Source organism: Oncorhynchus kisutch, linkage group LG11, assembly GCF_002021735.2.
Source record: "Oncorhynchus kisutch isolate 150728-3 linkage group LG11, Okis_V2, whole genome shotgun sequence".
Classification (NCBI taxonomy): domain Eukaryota; kingdom Metazoa; phylum Chordata; class Actinopteri; order Salmoniformes; family Salmonidae; genus Oncorhynchus; species Oncorhynchus kisutch.
In genome coordinates, this window is record NC_034184.2 from 13439410 (window position 1) to 13444360 (window position 4951).

Below are 4951 nucleotides of genomic sequence, written 5' to 3' on the forward strand. Positions count from 1 at the left end.
AAATCACATGGCAGAAGGAGGGATTAGGTGAGTATTCCCTAATAGCCAGTATAGTAGGTTGTAGCTGGTCATATCCTATTACACTTTGACGATATAAAATTATTTAATTTCAGGTGGTTTCAAGTACATGGTTTAAATTGGCTAACCACAGTGGCTGCTTTGCAGCACTCTAAACTCTACAGAGCCATTTTGGAACGCTCCTGAAGAGACATACAATAACTTTGACCCTCAATCCAAGCCATTGATCTGCAGCATGGGGATGTCTGCTGAAAAGCCTTTAGTCGACTCCCACTTTGTAAAGGTACAGGTGGGGAGCCTCCTGTCTTACCAGCAGCCTCCAATCACAATGTAACACATAGTTCACCATATGGAGACACCACCATTCCCTTCACTGCCCCTGGATGGCTACAGGCTGCATAGCAACTTTCAAGGCTGCACATTTGTCGTCAGTGAAGAAGACCAGCTTCACATAGACTCTTCAGGTGAGAGAATACATAGAGACCCAGTGGTGTTCTCACTAATTAGAGAGAAGGGTGACTGGTACTACTTATGTGTACATGCAAAAGTTCTGTGGCAGGAAATACTAAATAACAAGGGACAGCATCCTTTATCTTTCAATGAAAGAGAAACAAACCAACAAATCTGTCTGTGCAATTAATTATTTAAAATAATTCAGTTACATTTTTCTGTTCTCTTGTCACTGTAAATAAACTCTTTATAATATTTTGTTTGGAGAAGAAGCAGAGGTGTTTATTAACAATAAATTGACTACAGGGTGTTAGACAATGTGGAGGGTCACAGCAAAAAAAAGGAAAGATGCATTGCAGTAGTAGCTCATTGCTCCTTGGCCCACACCTTCACAAGAGGCCCACACTGGTAGTTTTGTGAGGCGAGCCACAGCCCAGATGCAGTTGATGCTTCCCATCAGTGACATGGTAATATTCCACTGGAATAGCAACGGTACTGCTCCCTTCTTCAGATGTCGAAGCCCACTAGAAGGTTCAATGAAATCTTATTCATTTCTTAACTTTCAATAAAGATGCTGTACCAACTAATAACGTTAACGTCGTTTGCATTAGCGTTAGCTAGATACTGGTAGCTAACGTTTTCTAGATAGAGACAAAAAAACACGCAGAACACGATAGAATTACAAAAATCACTAACTGAACGGATAAACAAAATTTTCAACAAGAATTACACTGCTCAAAAAAATAAAGGGAACACTTAAACAACACAATGTAACTCCAAGTCAATCCCACTTCTGTGAAATCAAACTGTCCACTTAGGAAGCAACACTGATTGACAATAAATTTCACATGCTGTTGTGCAAATGGAATAGACAACAGATGGAAATTATAGGCATTTAGCAAGACACCCCCAATAAAGGAGTGGTTCTGCAGTTGGTGACCACAGACCACTTCTCAGTTCCTATGCTTCCTGGCTGATGTTTTGGTCACTTTTGAATCCTGGCGGTGCTTTCACTCTAGTGGTAGCATGAGACAGAGTCTACAACCCACACAAGTGGCTCAGGTAGTGCAGCTCATCCAGGATGGCACATCAATACGAGCTGTGGCAAGAAGGTTTGCTGTATCTGTCAGCGTAGTGTCCAGAGCATGGAGGCGCTACCAGGAGACAGGCCAGTACACCAGGAGACGTGGAGGAGGCCAGGCCGTAGGAGGGCAACAAACCAGCAGCAGGACCGCTACCTCCGCCTTTGTGCAAGGAGGAGCAGGAGGAGCACTGCCAGAGCCCTGCAAAATGACCTCCAGCAGGCCACAAATGTGCATGTGTCTGCTCAAACGGTCAGAAACAGAGTCCATGAGGGTGGTATGAGGGCCTGACGTCCACAGGTGGGGGTTGTGCTTACAGCCCAACACCGTGCAGGACGTTTGACATTTGCCAGAGAACACCAAGATTGGAAAATTCGCCACTGGCGCCCTGTGCTCTTCACAGATGAAAGCAGGTTCACACTGAGCACGTGACAGAGTCTGGAGACGTCGTGGAGATCGTTCTGCTGCCTGCAACATCCTCCAGCATGACCGGTTTGGCGGTGGGTCAGTCATGGTGTGGGGTGGGATTTCTTTGGGGGGCTTTACAGCCCTCCATGTGCTCGCCAGAGGTAGCCTGACTGCCATTAGGTACCAAGATGAGATCCTCAGACCCCTTGTGAGACCATATGCTGGTGCGGTTGGCCCTGGGTTCCTCCTAATGCAAGACAATGCGTTAGGAGGAACCCAGACCTCATGTGGCTGGAGTGTGTCAGCAGTTCCTGCAAGAGGAAGGCATTGATGCTATGGACTGGCCCGCCCGTTCCCCAGACCTGAATCCAATTGAGCACATCTGGGACTTCATGTCTCGCTCTTGCATCACAGACTTTCCAGGAGTTGGCGGATGCTTTAGTCCAGGTCTGGGAGGAGATCCCTCACGAGACCATCCGCCACCTCATCAGGAGCATGCCCAGGCGTTGTAGGGAGGTCATACAGGCATGTGGAGGCCACACACACTACTGAGCCTCATTTGGACTTGTTTTAAGGACATTACATCAAAGTTGGATCAGCCTGTAGTGGGGTTTTCCACTTTAATTTTGAATGTGACTCCAAATCCAGACCTCCATGGGTTGATAAATGTGATTTCCATTGATCATTTTTGTGTGATTTTGTTGTCAGCACATACAACTATGAAAAGAAAAAAGTATTTAATAAGAATATTTCATTCATTCAGATCTAGGATGTGTTATTTTAGTGTTCCCTTTATTTTTTTGAGCAGTGTATAATACAGTGTATAATATTATAATATATTAATATACTGAGGTAATGATAAATATTAATGATAAAATATTATGGTATGGGTACAATCAGGCTGTATCAGGCTGTATCGGGTAGGAAGTTGAGCGGAAGTGGGCGTTGCTACGTTGCGCAAAAGGTCTATTGACAAGCATCCGGTTGGCGTTTCCACTCACTACCAAATATGGCCGGCAGTTGGAGACGATGTGGCGAGATGGATTTTTCAGACATTATACTAATTGTCTCATCAATTAAACGTTTGATCTCAAAACAGTTTCCTGTTCCCAAAACAAAATTCTGTTACGAACAGAGTTGATTAAGTTTAGTAGATTTTACCCTTTGCAAAAGTTTTAAAAAAATGGGTTGTTTAGAAGGAGGGAAGGGGTGAATTGACGTATTGCACTTCAGAGTAGGCGTTGCCTAATGGAAATATGCAAATATGTGGTAGAACGTGCCAATAGGCTCTCGCTAGAATGTGCTTGGCCCTGCCCCTGTCCTTGCTTGTTATGCCCACTGTGACTGATTTGTTTCTATTGGAAATGACAGGCTCTGTTCTATCTTGGGATAGTTATACAAACTTTTGTATGTGCTCTACAAAAAACCTCTGAAGTTGCCTCCTGCTGCAGTTAGTATACTGAACAAAAATGTAAAAGCAACATGTAGTGTTAGTCCCATGTTTCATGAGCTGAAATGAAAGATCCCAGAATTGTTCCATATGCACAAAAAGCTTTGTCTCAAATTTTGTGCACAAATTTGTTTACATTCCTGTTAGTGAGCATTTCTCCTTTGACAAGGTAATCCCATCCACATGACAGGTGTGGCATCAATCAATCAACCAATCAATCAATCAATCACATTTATTTATAAAGCCCTTTTTACATCAGCCGATGTCACAAAGTGCTGTACAGGCATATCAAGACCCTGATTACACAGCATGATCTTTAAACAGGTGCACCTTGTGCTGAGGACAACTAAAAGTAACAATGGTGCCGGAGAAGAAGGCTGATGTCCACAACCGATTGTGTTTTTTTGTTTGTTTATTTGCATTGTTTGTAACTACCGCTACCGTCTCTTATGACCGAAAATAACTTCTGGACATCAGGACTGTGATTACTCACCACGGACAGTCTGTGGTGAAAAAGGGGCCAGAGGGCAGGCTGCCTTCTGAGAATTAGTAGGTGATCGAATAAACCTCCACCTCCTTCGATTCTGCTAGCAAACGTGCAATCTTTGGAGAATAAAATAGATGACCTACACGAAAGATTAAACTACTAACGGGACATTGAAAACGAATATCTTATACTTCACGGAATCGTGGCTGAACGACAACACTATCAACATTCAGCTGGCTGGTTATACGCTGTACCGGCAGGATAGAACAACGGCGTCTGGTAAGACAAGGGGCGGCGGACTATGTATTTTTGTAAATAACAGCTGGTGCATGATATCTAAGGAAGTCTCGAGCTATTGCTCGCCTGAGGTAGAGTATCTCATGATACGCTGTAGACCACACTATCTACCTAGATAGTTTTAATCTATATTTTTTGTAGCTGTTTTACATAACCACAGTCAGAGGCTGGCACTAAGACAGCATTGAATGAGCTGTATTCCGCCAAAAGCAAACAAGAAAACATTCACCCAGAGGCGGTGCTCCTAGTAGCCAGGGACTTTAATGCAGGGAAACTTAAATCCGTTTGACAAAATTTCTATCAGCATGTCACATGTGCAACAAGAGGGAAAAAAACTCTGGACCACCTTTACTCCACACACAGGGACGCATACAAAGCTCTCCCTCGCCCTCCATTTGGAAAATATGACCATAATTCTATCCTCCTGATTCCTGCTTACAAGCAAAAATTAAAGCAGGAAGCACCAGTGACTAGATCAATAAATAAGTGGTCAGATGAAGCAGATGCTAAGCTACAGGACTGTTTTGCTATCACAGACTGGAATATGTTCCAGGATTCCTACGACGGCATAGAAGAGTACACCACATCATTCACTGGCTTCATCAATCAGTGCATCGATGACGTCGTCCCCACAGTGTCCGACGTACATACCCCAACCAGAAGCCATGGATTACAGGCAACATCCTCACTGAGCAAAAGGCTAGAGCTGCCGTTTTCAAGGAGCGGGACTCTAATCCAGAAGCTTATAAGAAATACCGC